This window comes from Triturus cristatus, chromosome 6, assembly GCF_964204655.1.
Source record: "Triturus cristatus chromosome 6, aTriCri1.1, whole genome shotgun sequence".
Taxonomy (NCBI): Eukaryota; Metazoa; Chordata; class Amphibia; order Caudata; family Salamandridae; genus Triturus; species Triturus cristatus.
In genome coordinates this window covers 1045834980-1045854295 of record NC_140589.1, presented here as the reverse complement: position 1 = coordinate 1045854295, position 19316 = coordinate 1045834980, and the positions used below count along the sequence as shown (strand labels likewise).

Genomic DNA, 19316 nt, shown 5'->3' with positions numbered 1-19316 from the left:
TTATGTTGTTAGCTATGTTTGTGGTAAATGGGAGTGGGTGAATGTTGGATTTGTGAGGCATGTTTTTGTGAGTGTGTGGTGCAGATGGATGGTGTGTGTCCTAGGTGGTATAGCTTTGTAGTTGTGGAAGGCAGTACATAGCAGAGTGGCGGTAGTCATTTGTTTGTACTTACCAGCCTCCACTCCCCCGGCTACTCCTGTGAGACTCTCTGGATGCAGTATGGCAAGTACCTTCTCCTCCCATTGTGTGAATGTTTTTAGTGGAATGGGAGGGCCACCGCCAGTCCTCTGAGCCAGCTCACGGTTCTTCTCTCCTTGACTTCCCTCTTCAGGTCATGCCACCGCTTCATGATCTCCTTTTTTGATCTTGAGATGGTCCCTACTGCATTGACCCTTTGGACTATCCTAGCCCACATTTGTGTCCTTGTGGCTAATGGTGTCTGTTGGACCAGGCTACCAAAAAGCTGTGGTTCAACTCTGACTATCTCATCTACCATGACCTTCAACTCACTCTCAGTGAATTTGGGCATTTTCTGTGTGACCATGGTCTGTGGTGTGCAAAGTGATTGTGGGTGCAGGGGTGTGAGTGGTGGTTGTGATTGTGCTGTGTATGGTGTGTGTTGTGCAGGGGGGTTAGTTGTGCTGGGTTGGAGGTGGTGGTGGTGCTGTGTGTGGTGTGGCTGGTGATGTTGTGTCCTTTGCCTCTCCTGTCAGCTGGGGTATGTCTCCCTTCTCTCCTCGAGTTTTGCAAGGGATTGTGGTCAGTGAAGGGGCTGGTTTTATACACAGCTATGTGGGTGTGTCCAATTGGGTTGTTGCTTACAGGTGTGTAGTCCTGGGATTTGTATTTTTCGTTTTGCCATGTGGTTGTGTCATTGGGGTGTGTTTTGTGTATTTGGGAGGCATGTCTAGTTTTCTGTGTGCAGTTTTTGGCCTTCTTGTCAGGTTTTGGCTTCGTACGCCATATTTTTGACGGTTCGTCGGCTGCGGAGGCTGTGCTTCAGCTCTTCCGCTGGCTCTTCCATTCATCCCATTGTGCGACCGCGGCGGTCGGAGACATCGGTACGTACCGCGGGACCATCGGGGATATACTAATTTCCGGGGCGGTGTCTCCGCTATACTTGCAGTGGGTTGTTGTTTTTCCGCCGTGAATCTGACCGCCGCAGACAGGTTTTGGCCATCTCCGCCTGCTACGGGCGGTTTTTCTGGGCCTCGTACCACCGCGGTCAGATTTTTTTGGCGGTTAATGCTAATTTGGCCGCCGGTTTTCCTACGAGGCTGGCGGGTGGTTGTTTTCCGCTTCCATGGCGGTCGGGGTGTTTTTCCGCCCTACATCCTAGTGGGCCTCCTAGTACTCAGGGTAAGGATTCACGCCCCCCAGGAGATAAGAAACCATGGGTCTCTACAGGAAAGCCTGCAGAGCTAGGACCTCATAAGTGCAATACTTGTGACCCATTGGTCACCTGAAGAGAGATCATAAATGCCCCAATGAGGCCCAGCCACCCACCGGTGGGCAGTCCAAGGTGATGGCTAGTGTAGGGCTTGGGGAGGAGGGGTATTCAGAGTAGGGTGGGCATCTCACAGAAAGTACTCTTGTCTCACTAGGGGACAGTGAGATTGTCCCGAGAATCCAAGTGCCTGCAAACACTAAGGAACCGATTCCGATCTCGCTGGGAGAAGGCTCCCGCCGACTCGAATCCGGAAGGCTTTCCAACCAGCTCGTGCTCCTGGGCTCCGAGCGCCCGAGTATGATGCGAACAAACGCTGACGGACACGGGTCGTTCGGAGCCCCATTGAAGTCAATGGGAGCCTGTTGTACGACGCGTACATAGACCACCATTGATAAAAAAAGGTACGTTGCGCACAAAGGCGCCCCCTATAGAGGGGACGGGTCTGTGCCACCCGCACCGTACATGCATTTCTTAGGTCCTCCCCGTGATCAACTCATAAGGCTACGGGTGAATGGGGGTCCGGCGCGGACCCCCGAAGTCCGCTTTCCGGAGCGTTTACGTGTCGGATGCTCCGACTCGATCCAGCTGTCCGAATCATGCATCGTACTGGCTCGGTCATAAAAATCACCTCCGTTGCTCGACACGGTTTGCTTACGACGAGACATACGGAGCAGTTCGGACCCGGAAACGATTCGGTCGGCGATTTCGCTTTTCTCACATCGTACTTGCTCGCTTGTACAGCTGTACGAGTTGGATGGAAAACAAGCGTATGGCTCGTACTTTTTCCAGCCGGATCGCGTTCGGAGCCGTTCCGAGCGAGACCAGAATCGGCCCCTAAGAAGTACAACACCTGGGTGACCATCAATGGGCAAAAAGTAGAAGCTCTTGGCGATACTGGAGCCAGTGTGACCTCAGTCCGGTGTCACCTGGTGTCTGAGGAGCAAGTAGCCCCTTGTGCATTCCAGGTCCCTTGAGGGTGTTTGTGAGCCCTACCATGCCTGTACATTATCTGCTAGGGGGTGACCTGGAGCAGTCCTTGTGGAAGGATGTGAAGCTCAGGTCACACTTGGAGATGCTTGGGTTGCCAGAGTGGGCATGCGTGGCCACTCGGTCCATGGCAGCCAGCACCAGTAATCAGAAGGTCCTGGAGTCTCAAACCTTGGCCCAGGTGCCTGCCAAGCGAAAGATTACAGGCTGACTGACATGGTCAAATAAGAGGTTTCTAAGATGCTGGCATTAGGGGTGATAGAGCCTTCCAACACTCTTTGGACCAGCCCAGTTGGCCTTGGTCCCAAAGCCTACTGTACCCAGTGCCACTCCTGAACTTTTTCTTTTTTTTTTTTCTTCTGAAACATTTTATTTTTAGGGAAGGGATGTGAATGTTTAGTCTGAGTGTTAAAATAAATTAAATTTCAGCTTTCACTAGCTTAGTGTGGCAGGATCTGATAACACCAAGAAAATTAGGAGAACATGTAGAAAAAACAATAACGTTGCAGAAACACGTGCAGAAATACAAACTTGCCCACTGATTAAGCACAGTAGCACTTACAATGTATATAGTTCTTAGCAACTGTAACACTGGACTACAATAATGTCCTATCTACTGGATCATTTGTGTGATGAGCAGGTCAACAGAGCTAAATGCCAAACATAAAGGTTAAAACCAACACAATGTTAGGTTCCAGTGTAAACAATAAACAGGAACATGTCAGTCTCCTCTCCATTTAAAATAAGGGCATTTGGCAAGACATTGTCCAATATGTTTATATTAGTAAACTTTACCAATGGCTTTGAGATGCGTAACAATGGGGCGATCGCAGAAATCCTGGCTTGTTTTCTACGGGACTCTGTTTTGAGCGAGCTTGCATGCTGCGCAGGGCCAGGTAAACCTGTCTACGGCGTAGGATTCCAGGCCAGAGGTCAGCAAAGGACACAGTTACATTTTTCGAATGGGGCCCGTGCCGGGAGTTACCATTGTGAAGCCTATAGTTTATGGAAATGTAGCCAGATATTTTGGAAAGAAATTGGAAGAAGATGGTCACACTCATCAGTGGACAGTGTACGTTAAACCCTATAGGAATGAGGACATGTCGGCATACGTGAAGAAAATCCAATTTAAGTTGCATGAAAGTTACGGCAATCCTTTAAGGGTTGTGACTAAACCGCCATATGAAATTACTGAAACAGGCTGGGGTGAATTTGAAATAATTGTCAAAATATTTTTTATTGATCCTAATGAACGACCTGTTACTCTGTATCACTTGCTGAAACTGTTCCAGTCCGATACCAACGTCATGCTAGGAAAGAAAACCGTGGTTTCTGAATTTTATGACGAGATGATTTTCCAGAATCCCACAGCCATGATGCAACAGCTATTGACAACATCTCGCCAGTTAACACTCGGAGCATACAAGCATGAAACTGAATTTAGCGAATTGGAAACCAAAACTAAGGAGAAGATGGACGCTGCTAGAAAGAAAATCAATTTTGAAATCTCTGATCTCAAAGAAAGGTTGAAAGCTAGTCGTGAAACTATTAACAGTTTGAAAAATGAAATTAAGAAACTTGAAGAAGATGATCTCTCTAAAGACATTTAGAAACCAACTAACAGAATAACAGTAGCAGACTGGTCCAAATCGAAAATTTGCTGCAAGTTGGCACACTCATGTAGATGTTGATGCCTTCAAGCAGAACTGCAATTTTTATATGTGAACGATTTTACAAGTGCTAACTGAACATTGCCACTCCTGAACTTTTGTTTGGTGTGGACTACTGTGGGCTCAACGCTGTCACTAGGACTGACGCGCACCTCATCTCCAGAGCTGATGAGCTCATAGATCAGTTGGGAGCTGCCAAGTTCCACAGTACATTTGATTTAACATTTGAGTACTGGCAGATTGCCTTGACTGATGGGGCAAAGGAGAGATCTGCATTCCCAACATCAAAGAGGCACAACCAGTTCTGAGTGATGCTCTTTGGGTTGAAGAATGCCCCTGCCACCTTTCAGAGGTTGGTCAACCACAGCCAAGTGTTGGCTGGGCTGGAGGATTCAAGTGCTGCCTACCAGGATGACATTGCAGTGTTCAGATACAGCTGGGAAGATCACTTGCAACACCTCTGGGAAGTGTTGAAGGCTCTGCAGAAGGCAGGATGCATGATGAAGGCCAGTAAGTGCCAGATCGGGCAAGGGTACGTGGTGTACTTAGGTCATTAGGTAGGAAGCGGCCAGGTGGCACCCCTAGAACCTAAGATTGACATTATTCTGGATTGGGAGACTCCCAAGACCCAGACAGAGGTGAGAACCTTTTTAGGTCTCACCGGTTACTATAGGAGATTTATCAAGGCCTATGGCACCATTGTGGGCCCCTTGACTGAGCTGACTTCCAAGAAGCAGCCCCAGAAGATAATGCCTGCCAGACCTCTTTTGATGCCCTGAAGGCAAACTTGTGCACTCGCACATGCTCATATCACCCGACTTCTCCAGGAAATTTGTAGTGCAGTCAGATGCTTCAAAGCATGGTGTGGGAACGTACTGTCCCAAATGAATGAAGAGGGCCTAGACCACCCTGCAGTCAGTCTTCCTATGCAGGAGACTACTCCTCAGGTATCAGAGGTGGAGTGCAATTGAGCATGAAGCTTTTGCTGTGGTCTAGGTGCAGAAGAAGCTAAGACCCTACTTGTTTAGGACGGTAAAGAGTCAGAATATCGAGTAGCAAATGTCGACTTGCACTAATATCGAGTGCAAAATATCGAGATACATAAATATCTACTGGAAGAATATCTTTGTCAAAAATATCGAGTTTCAGGTAAGAAATATTGTTTTCTAAAATATCGAAGTAATTAATATTGTTTGCAAAAAAATTGTTGTAAAAATACTGTTGTTTTAGTGAGTGTTATGTATTTTAGTATGTATTTTAAATGTATGTGCTGTATTTTTTGGCTAAGCATTGCATTTGTTTTTTAATATATGTGTTAAATTTTTAGAAGTTATTCATTTTACTTTATTTAAATTTTGCGTTTTAGTTCCGTAGCAGGTTGTGGGTTTATAGGGGAATAGGGTGGGAAGTCATTTAATTATAAATAATTTATTCTGATTTTTTATGAAATAATATGTATCTGTTTTATATTTTATATTGTAAATTGTGGGAATTAATTAATTATTAATTATTTATTAATTCGTTGTTAATTATTATTAATTAATTGATAATTATAGTAATTGTGTCTATTTTTTTAGGAGCGGGTTGTTGGTTGATAGGGGAGTAGGGTGGGAAGTAATTTAATTATAATTAATCTATTAATATTTTGTATTAATTAATATTTATTTATTTTATATTTTATATTGTTTACTGTGGGAATTAATGTATTATGAACTATTTATTAATTGGTTGTCAGTTATTATTAATTAATTGGTAATTATGTTAATTGTGTTATTTTTTTAGGAGTGGGTTGTGGGTTGATAGGGGAGTAGGGTGGGAAGTAATTTTATTTTAATACATTTATTAATATTTTAAATATACTCTTTAATTAATTTTATTTTATAGTGCTAATTGTGTGAATTAATTTAATAATTATTATTTATAGTTTGCTTGTTAATTGTTATTAATTAATTGTTCATTAATTATGTTAATTGTGTAAAGTTTTTTTAAATTGGTGGTGGCATTTATAGGGAAATATGGTGGGAGGTAATTTATTTATAATTTATTAATTATTTGTTCATTAATGCTAATTAAATAATTAAAATTTAAATATGCCAATTGTGTAATAATTGTGATGTGTGAGTTGTGGGGTTTATAGTGGTAAATGGTATGAAGTAATTTTTTTTAATTAATTAATGGTTTGTTGTTAATATATATTAATTTATTAATGTAAAAATAGTTATGGAAATTGTGTAAATATTTTTAGGTGTGTGTTTTGGTGTCTATTGGGGTAGAGGGTGGAAAGTAATTTAGTTTAAATTAATTAATCATTACTTGGTCATTAATATTCATTTATTAATTGATAAATATTTTGGTAATTGTTTAGTTTTTATATTGTTTGGTGATTTAAGTTCAATAGCTGTAATGTTTTGTTTGTACATTAATTTGTACATTTTTTAATGTGTTTTATGAGTATTAATATTTGTTTAATTGATAATTAATTGTGTTAATTTTGGAGGTACACTTCTTTGTTTAATTTAGATGTGTGTTGTAAATGTTGTGGTTGTATAGGGTAGAAAAATAAATATTACATTTATGTAATTTTACATATTTTGATTAAGATTAATTTCTATTAAAAAATATGTATTTGTTTGTAAATTGTTTGTTAAATTAAAAACATTATGTTTTTATGTTAATTTCAGATTTTTGCTACATTAAAATATTTTTATATGTTTTGTTAATTGTTATATTTTTATATGTTTTTTTGGGGGTTTTTAATTATATTTTGTATTGTAGTTAATATTTTGTTTGTTTTTAAATTAGAATTTTGTTCTGTGGGAATGGTAATTGTTCCCCTCCGCTATCCAACACTTTCTCTACTGTTGCACTCATTGGGGTGGGAATAGTAAATTGAACCCCTCCGCTATCCAACACTTTCCCTACTGTTGCACTCCCTGGAGTGGGAATAGTAATTGTATCGCCTTTGCTATCCAACACTTTCCCTGTTGTTGCACTCATTGGAGTGGGAAGAGTAAATTATTCCCCAGCACTAGCCAACACTTTCCCTGCTGTTGCACTCTCTGGAGTGGCAATAGTAATGTTTACCCGTCCACTATTCAACACTTTCCCTACTGTTGCACTCGCTGGAGTGGAAATAGTAATTTTTATCACTCCGCTATCCAACACTTTCCCTACTGTTGCACTTGCTGGAGTGGGAATAGTAAATTATTGTCCTCATCAATCCAACACATTCCCTACTGTTGCAGCAGTCACTTGAGTGGGAATAGTTTAATTTGTACCCCTATGCTATCCAACACTTTCCCTACTGTTGCACTTGCTGGAGTGGGAATAATAAATTATTCCTCTCCACTATCCAACACTTTCCCTACTGTTGCACTCGCTGGAGTGGGAACAGTAATTTTTTACCTTCTGCTATCCAACACTTTCCCTACTGTTATGAGTGTGAATAGTAAATTATTCCCCTCTGCTATCCAACACTTTCGCTACTGTTGCACTCGCTGGAGTGGGAATAGTAATTTTTTACCCTCCACTATCAAACACTTTCCCTACTGTTGCACTAAGGTGCCGATTCCGATCCGGTAAAACCCGGGTACACATGGTCGTACGGAGCGTTTTCTCCGTCCGACTCGTACCCGGGAAAAACACCTTACAAACTCGCAAGTACGATTCGTACAGAAACACCATTTCCGTACGAGTCGTAAAAAACACCGACCGGCACAAAAATACATACAAATCTGATTCTGGACGGCGCATACGCGACGTCCAGACGGAGTCAGGCAGCGTTTTACGGACCAGCAAGTACGATTTGTGCCTACGTCACTCCGCACGTAGCATTTTTTACGGGAGCCAAAAACTGTCGGGAAATTGAGGACGACGCGAACAAGGAGCACCGGTACGCAACGGACAGCGATGGACCCCAACCTACGCGTCATCCCGGCCCTCATAGCCTACGACCTCGTGTTCAGAAACCGACGCAGACGCCGCAGAAGGTCAGAACAACCCCCAGGGGCAAAGGGGGGGGTGCAAGGGGCAGGAAACATAACCCACACCCCACAAAATACAAATACAACCTGCACATTAATTACCTCCATGGTCTGGTCACTTCGGGGGGCGTGTCCACCAATCCCACGTCCCGCCACAACGGAAGTGGACATGGACGCGTACCCGTCACCACCATAATGGTGGTACGGGACATACCCACGCCCCTCAGAGTGTGGGTACGGTCTGTACCACCATTGTAGTGGTGATGTAGGGGTACGTGTGTACGGCCCGTACCCACACCCCCAGAGCGTGGGTACGGTCTGTACATGCGTCCCCTACATCACCACTACAATGGTGGTACGGCCCATACCCACGCACCCAGAGCGTGGGTACGGTCTGTACACGCGTACCCCTACATCACCACTACAATGGTGGTACGGACTGTACCCACGCCCCCAGAACGTGGGTACGGTCCGTACACGCGTACCCCTACATCACCACTACAATGGTGGTACGGACCGTACCCACACCCCCCAGAGCGTGGGTACGGTCCATACACGCGTACCCCTACATCACCACTACAATGGTGGTACGGACCGTACCCACGCCCCCAGAGCGTGGGTACGGTCCATACACGCGTACCCCTACATCACCACTACAATGGTGGTATGGACCGTACCCACACCCCCAGAGCGTGGGTACGGTCCGTACCACCATTGTAGTGGTAATGTAGGAGTACGCGTGTACGGACCATACCCATGCCCCCAGAGCGTGTGTACGGTCCGTACACGCGTACCCCTACATCACCACTACAATGGTGGTACGGACCGTACCCACGCCCCCAGAGCATGGGTACAGGCCGTACCACGCGTACCCCTACAGCCCCATTACATGATGGATACAAGGCGTACACACGCCACGGATGCAGGTGTACGGCTTGGTGCAGCACATCAGCTGTAAATTGGGGGTGGTGTATGGCCAGGACAGCAGTGTACCACAGCAAGGGCGCAAGTGGGTGGGTGGGTGCAGAGGAATACCAGCAGTGCCCAGACATATGAGGGGTGGGTGCCTATCACTCCCAGCAGTGCCCAGACATATGAGGGGTGGGTGCAGAGGACTCCCAGCAGTGGACAGAGCCATGGGGGTGGGTGCCTATGACTCCCAGCAGTGCCCAGACATATGAGGGGTGGGTGCAGAGGACCCCCAGCAGTGCCCAGACATATGAGGGGTGGGTGCCTATCACTCCCAGCAGTGGCCAGACATATGAGGGGTGCGTGCCTATCACTCCCAGCAGTGCCCAGACATATGAGGGGTGGGTGCAGATGACCCCCAGCAGTGCCCAGACATATGAGGGGTGGGTGCCTATCACTCCCAGCAGTGCCCAGACATATGAGGGGTGGGTGCAGAGTACCCCCAGCAGTGCCCAGACATATGAGGGGTGGGTGCCTATGACTCCCACCAGTGCCCAGACATATGAGGGGTGGGTGCAGAGGACCCCCAGCAGTGCCCAGACATATGAGCGGTGGGTGCCTATCACTCCCAGCAGTGCCCAGACATATGAGGGGTGGGTGCAGAGGACCCCCAGCAGTGCCCAGACATATGAGGGGTGGGTGCCTATCACTCCCAGCAGTGCCCAGACATATGAGGGGTGGGTGCAGAAGACCCCCAGCAGTGCCCAGACATATGAGGGGTGGGTGTCTATGACTCCCAGCAGTGCCCAGACATATGAGGGGTAGGTGCCTATCACTCCCAGCAGTGCCCAGACATATGAGGGGTGGGTGCAGAGGACCCCCAGCAGTGCCCAGACATTTGAGGGGTGGGTGCCTATGACTCCCAGCAGTGCCCAGACTTATGAGGGGTGGGTGCCTATCACTCCCAGCAGTGCCCAGACATATGAGGGGTGGGTGCAGAGGACCCCCAGCAGTGCCCAGACATAATAGGGGTGGGTGCCTATCACTCCCAGCAGTGCCCAGACATATGAGGGGTGGGTGCCTATCACTCCCAGCAGTGCCCAGACATATGAGGGGTGGGTGCAGAGGACCCCCAGCAGTGCCCAGACATGTGAGGGGTGGGTGCAGAGGACCCCCAGCAGTGCCCAGATATATGAGGGGTGGGTGCCTATCACTCCCACCAGTGCCCAGCCATATGAGGGGTGGGTGCAGAGGACCCCCAGCAGTGCCCAGACATATGAGGGGTGGGTGCAGAGGACCCCCAGCAGTGCCCAGACATATGAGGGGTGGGTGCCTATCACTCCCAGCAGTGCTCAGACATATGAGGGGTGGGTGCAGAGGACCCCCAGCAGTGCCCAGACATTTGAGGGGTGGGTGCAGAGGACCCCCAGCAGTGCCCAGACATATGAGGGGTGGGTGCCTATCACTCCCAGCAGTGCCCAGACATATGAGGGGTGGGTACAGAGTACTCCCAGCAGTGGACAGAGATATGGGGGGGGTGTACATCATTATCAGATGACCACAGCTCCATGGGTGAATGTACGTATCCCTAACTTAGGACAATGATGATAGTGCCATAACAACACATCACTGACAGCAGTGTCCCACTCCCAGGAGGAAGGAGGTCTTACCCCCACTGCATGACACACCACATGTGGGTGTGAGGACAAATAACACATGCATAACCACCCCTGGCAGATGCAGCACAATACACACACTGACATCATGCCACAAGACTGTATAGTCATGCCACTGCCCAATAAACTAAGAGAGCCAAAGAGAACACACACTGACACGCACATCCCAGGACTGATAGCAATGTTCAGGTGCTGGGCTAGCCACCAAGATGTTGTCTGTCACGGAAGGAATCGGGTGGAGTTCCCACAGATACAAAGGCCACAATTGTGAGTCGAGTCAGGTGTTCAAATACCCAGCAGGACAAGTACCATATGTGTACTAGGCTGGGATTACACACATGCATTGTGCGGAAAAGGGACAATGTCTCCATGAAGGCATGGCAAAACACTCTATACACAAGTACAGTGGGTAGCAAGGATGGCACAGGCTATGCAGCCGGACACATTGCTGAGCAGGCATGGCCACAGTTTAAGGAATCCATCACCAGCAAAGGAAATGTAGACACAGGGCAACACAACAATTGTGCAACTCTCTGCAGGGGAGATGTCAGGTGACACAGAGGAAAGAATACTCCTTGGGACAATGTCTCCAAACACAAAGAGCATACACAACAAAGAATCATTGCAGAGACCTTGTGATGGCACGCAGATACCAGGTTCCACCCCATGATCAGCAGAGTACAACATGTCCCTGAAACATAACACATGCCCACAACCCCAACTCCTGTAGCATCAGCATCAACATCAATACCTGAAATGCAAGACTTTACAAACGAAAAAGAAAATGCTTTATTCAGCATAAAAATAAGAATGTGTAAACAAGACTATACACAAAGGCCAATGGCCAGTCCATATCATCAGTCCTTGGGGGGGGACACATGGCCATGCGTCTCCCCTAGCTTGCCTGCACATCACAAGACTGTGTTGTCGACTGGGGGGTGCATCATGTGGAGAAGGACCAGGCACCGCAGGGACAGGAGGGGGAAGGGTAGGTGCGGCGGGTGCAGAGACGGACGACTCCACCACAGGGGGTGGGGCAGCGCCAAAGGTGGAGGCGAGCTCGGCGCTGCACACTTCTGCCAGTTCTTCAAGCGTCTCCCCTGCACCCGGAGAAACAACAGGCCCCAAGGAAGGGGGGGGGGGTCGGAGGGATGGGTTGCAGCACTACTGGGGGAGGTGGTGGAAATGCTGGGGGACTTAACTCCCCTACCTGTGGAGTGCCTTGACCGTTTGCGTCCAGGTGAACTAGTGGGGCTGAGGCCCAGCCCAGCAAAGTGGGCCTCCTTCTCCAAATCTGGGGCAGGGGAGCCAAGGGGAGTGAGATCGGAGGGAATGGGGAGTGAGTCATGTGGACGAGGACTGTGGCTGCGTGCCGGCCTGTGTGCCCCAGACCCAGTGGGTGTGCCTGCTTCCCCCTGAGTGTGCGTGTCAGGAGGTGTGCGCTTGCCCTTATGTGGTTGTGTGCTGCTACTGTCTGGTGGGGTGCATGTGTGTGGATGTCTTGGTGTGCCTGGGACAGGCATAGTTGTGGGACTTGTGGATGGGGCAGGGGTAGGGGGGGGACGCAGCGCTGCAGGTGATTCGCTACTACCGTCAGTGTCGAGTCCAGGGACCTCAGCAACCTCCGTTGGTCAGACATCGCTGATGACATGCCCTCCATGTACGACACCATCTGGGTCAGCAGTCTGGTGTGGCCATGGAGGACAGTCAGGATCGATGTCTGCCCAACTTGCAACTGCCACTGAATGTTCACAGACTAGGCAGTGAGGGCAGTAGGGGGGACAGGGGTAGGGGGTGCGGTGCCTGGCACAAAGGAGACACGGTGTGGCCTAGCACGGACAGAAGGGACCCGAGCAAGTGGGAGGGCGGTGATGGGAATGGAGGGGGCGGCGAGAGATGTACTGCTGCTTTCAGCTGTGGGAGCAGCCTCCGCCCCCTCTGGGAGCTCAGCCTCGGACCCGTATGCCTCGTAGTCAGTGTTGGTACTGGGCAGGTCCTCCGCCTCACTCCCCTCGCCCTCCGTGCCACTAGATTCCACTGACTCCACAGCAGTGGTGGCACCACTGCTCGATCCCTCCTCAACGTCCATGCCGGTGTCTCCCTCGGTGTCCTCCGATGATGCTGTGGGCAAGGTGAAGAAACAGGAAAAAATCAGTCACCTGTATACATTTGACACATGAGTCCAAACAAAATAGGCAACAGTGCATATCAGGAAAGGCATCATGAGTAACATCTAGGATACTCCCCACATATGTAAGCCCTGCACTCCCCAGTTGGTTGACCCACCATGCCACTTGGAAACAATGAAAATTTGGACACAACAGCAAATAACTTGAAATCACAAGATCATGAGAAGCTAGTGTCTGGGATCAGTTGAGCACAGCAAGACTATGAAGGCATGCCACCTCTTGTTCACTGTGAACCAAACAGTATTGTCGCACCCAAGGCCAAATACCACATGCCAATGCAGAAGGTGTCCCCACACTCAGAGACCTGTGAGTACTTTTGACACCCCAAAGAAATACATTGTGACTCCTGGAGAATAACAACCCTTTTCACAATGGACATGTCTAGCATGTGTGAATGTGGCACTCTGTGAACACAACACACATGTGTCTGTATAGCAGAAGTCACACAAGGAGGTGCACATCAAACTACATGTACACAGTCATTGTCTGAGCTGCCAGACTCATGCAAATCAGCCACTGTTAGGCAGAAATGGCGTATCAGTAAGTACATATACATGGCACCAGGGTGGTCTGGATGACTTGACACTCGTAAGTTGGTATCAGCAACAACCAAGGACTAACCCAAATGCTAGCACACTGTGGGAACATGTATATGTATGAACTCCAAACAAGTTTTGTTCAAACTGTGCCTTACTTTAAAATGTGCCAGCGTGTCCCTAGAAAGTGTAAAGGTGGTGTCTTGTGCACTTCCTTGGGAGACATCTGTCATGCAGGCACATCATTGTCCTTCACAACCAAACAACAAGGTCAAGCATATGAAACATTGAGACATGTTGACAGGTTTAGTGAGTGCCAATGGACATTTTCTCTGAGTAACAACTTGAATATTGTCATTTGTCACATGGCTATCCGTCACCTGATCATACAGTTGGCTACACATATGACCTACTGACTGTCATCGGAAGTGGCACACATGTCCACACCCAGGGCAATGCATAAGCTAATGGGCCTGCAATTGTTTAGCAAAAAAGCCGAGCTGTACTGTGGGTTCCCCCTCATGGCAAGCCAGAATGTACCCACAGATGTCAGCACACAAAGTCACAACTGTGTAGCATCTGAACCACACACAGGTGGCAAAAATGTACAACCAGGATACATGATTGTCAAAAACTGACACTGGCAATGACGCACGAACATTAAGCACTGGCCAACATCACGGGGGCACTGCACGATGACTTTCTGTACTGCGACTCATCACACACAAGTCAGAACTGGCAATGAAACATCAGGGTTGAACATGTACGCCCCTCCCGCACACACCCACCCATACCTGAGTCAATGTGACTGATACCGATCAAGAAGTTAAACCTCTTATTCAGTGTTACAATAACTGTGCTTGAAAACTAGCTTCATTAACACAACATAACCTTGTAGGGCTGGCAAAACATATTGGTCAAAACAAACATCAACAGATTGTTGTGAATAGCCACACAGGCACTGCCCAGTGTGAGTATGCACAAGCAAACTGGTGTATCCCTGTCCAGTGGACAAATGTATCACACATGTGAAAAATAGTACCTAGGCCAGGGAACAATGCCACAGAGGCAGAGCCATGATGTACCCACAGTGAATGTGCACAGTGTTGGATGACACACATGAGTAGAAGTTCTTTTGAATGTATTCTACAAAGTTTCTTTCAAACCTGGCAAAAAAAAGCTTTTTCTTTAAACACTGTATGCTTATAAATCTTCCGTTTTTTCGCATACACTTTATGTAGACACGGCAGTTTCAGCTTGCCCGCCCTAGCTTGAGCAAATAAAGTTTTGACGGGTGCAGATTCCTGCACCATGGTAACGCACGAGCACCACGTCATAACAGAACCGCCTCCCGTCCCGCCCCCAGTCTCAAAACCCAGAAACACGGAGTTACTTGTTCCGGTCTGAACGCGAGAATGCCCGTGCTTAGAGAAAAATTAAAACAAGGCAGCATCGGAAGGACACATATTTCTCACTCGCTGTAAGAAGTCATTGACGACCCCCCAAAAAACTACGGCGCACGTGCAGCTGGGCTTTGGGGCTTTCGTCAAAAGTCACCGCAGAAGTTGTTTCGCGGGCTTTCTAGGTAAGGTTTATACATGCTAACTATGGCCACCACCTTTGGGTATATATTGAAGATACGGTTCTGTGCCGTACGCACCCCTATTAGATATCTCCCTCACCCACGCTTGTTGATATAAGGAAAGAATAACATGGAATTGCTGTTAGGCACAGATAACGTCTGTTTTCTTTGTGAGCCCAGATAACCTACCATTTTTGATTCCGGTTTCTTTTCACTTGTCACTTTCCCTTAGTTATTTGTTTCACCCTACACACATGTGGGTGTAGAATCGAGTGGTCTCACTCTGGCCACATCTCTTTAATTCTTCCACAACCACCCCCCTTTTTCCTCTTCTGCTCTCCCTCTCTCTTTTTAAAAAAACTCTAAAGAGATCAGCAGAAAGACTTTTTGATAAGCGAACTATTTTTTCGTTTGTCTTTCTACCATAGCCTAAAGATTCTTCCTCGAACAAGAGAGTTAAGAATTCTGAAATCCTATAATCACAGAAGTGGTACGTAATAATCTCATTTTAAATGAAATTTCTCACCTGTAAATATTGTTCACATTTTGTAAAGTCCTGAATAGTAACGGTATCCCTTCTAATAATAGATACCTCCAGTCCTTCGTACAAATACTTCCACCCTGATGAAGACCTCTGAGACAAAAACTGCCATACAGTAGGTCGAAACGCGTTGGTTTTTTCGTGATGAGGCAAGCCTAAGAGAATCCAGGAAAAATTGACGTCAACCTACTGTCACTACTTGGAATCTACATAATATGTTTTTGTAGCCCTGGTTCTAAACTCTGAGGCGACCTCGCCCTGGCATCTAAAAAATACTTTTGTACCGTGAGGGCCTTATTTAAAGGAGTCCCCGTACTCCCGTTCAAAGATCGTAGGACTTCCCTTTTGACACATATAACTTCTAGAAATTGATGTTTGTAAATTGTACAAGAAGGGTTATGTGTTGATCATATAATTTATTTATATGTTATTGTGTTATCATGTAAGTCTGTCTATTTAGTATGTATGTATTTTCAAATTGCACTGAGCACCAATTTTTTTGTTTAAGTAAACGCTGCATAGGACCAACATGTCTTGATGTACTATAGAAAATAAAGTTGCATTCAATTACAAACCAGTGGAAAATAAAAATCCACTTGTTAAGTTAAAGTGTGTACTATTCATGGTGTCAGAGGTAACATTTTTTTGTTCACACATGAGTAGGAGGGCAGGCTGTGTCAGGGGACTGTAGTGTGCACACTGCTCCATGGTCCTGGAATGAGCTGACTGTTACAGGAGCAACCGTCCCGGCACTAAGCATATGTCCCACTCATGCACATCATGTCTGAGGCCACAACATTGGTAATGCATGCTGCAAGTCTGTTCATTTGAACCCTCACACTCCTATGTTGAGACTCAGCATCAGTGCCAACAATTAAGCACCCCCAAATGACCGAACAGGACAGGGCACAGGCAGACCACCCCCACACATGATGCTGAAAGCAGTATGCACCTTGATAAACTGGCAGCCTAGATGACCATTTGCAATAGTGATGGCACACAGACCAGGTAACACATGTCAAGGAGGGGAAGGGAGGAAGAACAGCACAGGTTGACTTTGGGGAACAGGACATGCACTGCATATATATAGCCTGGCAGTGTATCCAGGCGACTGAGCAGATCCAAAAGCTGGTTACACACAACAAACACACATGTACCTACCCCCTTCCTGCTGCTGTAACTCCTGTATCCGCCCATCCTGGTCAGTGAAGACCACCGCCAGGACACGCCGCATCTGGTGGGTCAGGCGTCGGCGCCCGCCATGCTTGCGAGGCTCCTCCTCCTTCAGCATGACCCGGGCGATCCTCCGGGTCCAGCACCTGATGTCCTGCCATCTCTTCCTCACTTGTGGCAGGCGCCGCCTGCGACCCTCCACCGATTGCACGGCCTTGACGGCATCCTTCCAGATCTTCCCCTTGTGGTAGGGGGATACCTGTGTGTATGACAAAGTGGGACAACATCACTACACCTGCACCATGTCACAGAGACACACATTTGAACATCTTTGATCTGTTGAACAGGGCATAGTATGCTGGCAAGTAATAGCACCTTAGTCATAGGGACTTTTTCTACTGTGGGCGCACCAATGCACAACATGGCATAGTAAGTGCACAGGTGGCATGAGGGGTGCGAAACAATCCCTGATCATGGCACACACTGTGCATCCCAAGCAACACAAGGCTGATGGACAGCACCGAAAGTCAGTCTCATGCCCCAGGCCAATGACAAAACCTCAGCAGAGTACACAGACACACACTGGCACACATCAATCACCTGCCATTGCCAACTGCGGATACACACCTCACTCTGCACATGTGCCACTTGCCAGGGGGGGTCACAGGTGTGGGGCTAGCTCAGCAAGTCAGACACACAGCACGGCTTACTTCACACATCAGATGGATTGAGCAGTTGCCTCCTCCATGCAGCTGTGGTGCAACACTCCACATAGACACTCACCCACATGACAAGAAACATTCACACACATCAATGTCCAGGGGCCGTACACATCATTTGGACACTCTCACCACTCTCACCACAGCTCCACTTAACTCTCACACACATCTGTGGGTGCAGTCACCTGTCACACCGGGGTGACCACTGAATCACCGCAGGACAATAGCACAAGAATGCCCAAGAGGATTAGGCTGGCGGAATGTGCCATGCACTATGCAGTGAATGTCACAGTAAGCACAATGCAAGTGAGGAGTGCACACATTAACTACATGAAGCCCTGCATGAGAGACATAAGCCATCCCCCCCTGGGACCCACTCCAACCAACATTGCATGTCTGTCACACCTGGCCACAATGCCAGAAGTGACAGACACAAGAAAGGTGCACAGGCAAAGGTAGTGGAGTCAGCACTCACCTGCTCCCCTGGTCGACCATACAGCATGGGGTACTGTGGGAGGATCACATCCAGCAGGGCCTGGTTCTCCTCCTGGGTGAAAGGCTGGGCCCTCTCCACAGTCCTTGACATGGTGCCAGAGGGAGACAATACAGCAGCAGTGGTATCGACTGACATGTTGTGCAGGCAAGTGCCCTCTCATGGGTTCTGGCTGCCTTATATCTGCCTTGCTGGCCTATTTCATTTACAGGAGGACAGAGTGATTGGTCAGACTCATTTGCATCCTACGTTTCCTCCAATCCCTTTAAACATACACCAGTGACAGCCTTTGCATCTTTCAATTTTGCAGCATCATGTCAAGTCAACAACCACTTTGCAACAATGTTAAATGTGGCCAACTGATTTTTCCAGACCTCATGATGTTAAATTTGAATGTGAAACTCGGTATCCATGACAACCAGCATGCATTTAGGCCCTAATACTTGTCCCTCATGTGTCCCCATTGTAATTCTTCAATCCCCACACAGGTACGGCGCGTTTCACACGTACCCCTAGGGCACCATCACTACAGTGATACAGGCCGTACTCACGCATGTACGGGCCGTACACGCGTGAGTACGGCCCGTATCACTAGGACCTACGCTACCCCCAACTATAGTGATACAGGCCGTACTCATGCGTGTACGGGCCGTACACGCGTGAGTACATGCCTATCACTAGGACCTACGGTATCCCCAACTATAGTGATAGGCACGTACTCACGCGTGTACGGCCCGTACACGCGTGAGTACGGCCCGTATGACTATAGTTGGGGGTTCCGTAGGTCCTAGTGATACGGGCCATACTCACGCGTGTACGGCCCGTATCACTAGGACCTATGGTACCCCCAACTATAGTGATAGGCACGTACTCACGCGTGTACGGGCCGTACACGCCTGAGTACGGCCCGTATCACTAGGACCTACCGTACCCCCAACTATAGTGATAGGCACGTACTCACGCGTGTATGGGCCGTACACGCGTGAGTACGTGCCGATCACTATAGTTGGGGGTACCGTAGGTCCTAGTGATACGGCCCGTACTCACGCGTGTACGGCCCGTACACGCGTGAGTATGGCCCGTATCACTATAGTTGGGGGTACCGTAGGTCCTAGTGATACGGGCCGTACTCACGCGTGTACGGCCCGTACACGCGTGAGTACGGCCCGTATCACTATAGTTGGGGGTACCGTAGGTCCTAGTGATACGGGCCGTACTCACGCGTGTACGGCCCGTACACGCGTGAGTACGTGCCTAACACTATAGTTGGGGGTACCGTAGGTCCTAGTGATACGGCCCGTACTCACGCGTGTACGGCCCGTACACGCGTGAGTACGGCCCGTATCACTATAGTTGGGGGTACCGTAGGTCCTAGTGATACGGGCCGTACTCACGCGTGTACGGCCC

General features: G+C 48.0%; 1 pseudogene; it reads left to right on the top strand.

Annotated features, from left to right (window-relative positions):
• The first annotated feature begins 3268 nt into the window (after positions 1–3268).
• LOC146820964 (YEATS domain-containing protein 4 pseudogene) lies at positions 3269–4177 on the top strand (annotated as a pseudogene).
• The last annotated feature ends 15139 nt before the right edge of the window (positions 4178–19316 follow it).